Raw genomic sequence first — 636 nt, forward strand, 5'->3', positions numbered from 1 at the left:
GGGGGGGGGGGGACGGCGGGAACAAAGCCCCATCCCCGGTCGCTCCCCCCCTGCCGTGAGGCCACACTTGCCTCTTTGCGCGGCGAGAGGCGGACACAACACCTCTCGCCGCGCTCCTCCCGACGGTAGTGGGAGGTGGGTCTTCCAAAGCAACATGACCAGGGGTGGGTACAGGTCACCTCCGGTCGTGGTGCCTACTGGCAGCGGCGCGGTGCGACGCTAAACCGCGCCGCCTCCCTCCCGAGCCGCAATGGAGGAGGGTGCGCTCCCGCGCAACCCCTCCGCAGCCGGTAGGAGAGAGGAGAGACCGGTACCAGGCGATTACGCCCAATACCGGCCCCCGGCGCCGGCCTGGTGTTCGGCCAGCGCCGTGGCGCCGGGGCCATCTCCACCTCTCGCGGACCCTCCGGGAGATGAAGTCCCCCCGCAGACCCCGCGATTGGTGGTGGTGGCGGAGGACCGGCCCGTCCCGCGGACACCGGGCCTCCCTGGCCTGCAGCCGCGTTCGGCGGCCGGCCTCTTCGATGGCCCGGCGGTCATTTGCCGCGCAGACTACCGCCCACCATCGAGCACCCGGAACCACCCATCCGGTGGCCCGGGTCCCGTCCCTCCTCACGGCACACCGCGCAGGCCGCG

Source organism: Odontomachus brunneus, unplaced genomic scaffold, assembly GCF_010583005.1.
Source record: "Odontomachus brunneus isolate Ranch 3 - 2012 unplaced genomic scaffold, Obru_v1 Obru_scaffold_040, whole genome shotgun sequence".
Taxonomy (NCBI): domain Eukaryota; kingdom Metazoa; phylum Arthropoda; class Insecta; order Hymenoptera; family Formicidae; genus Odontomachus; species Odontomachus brunneus.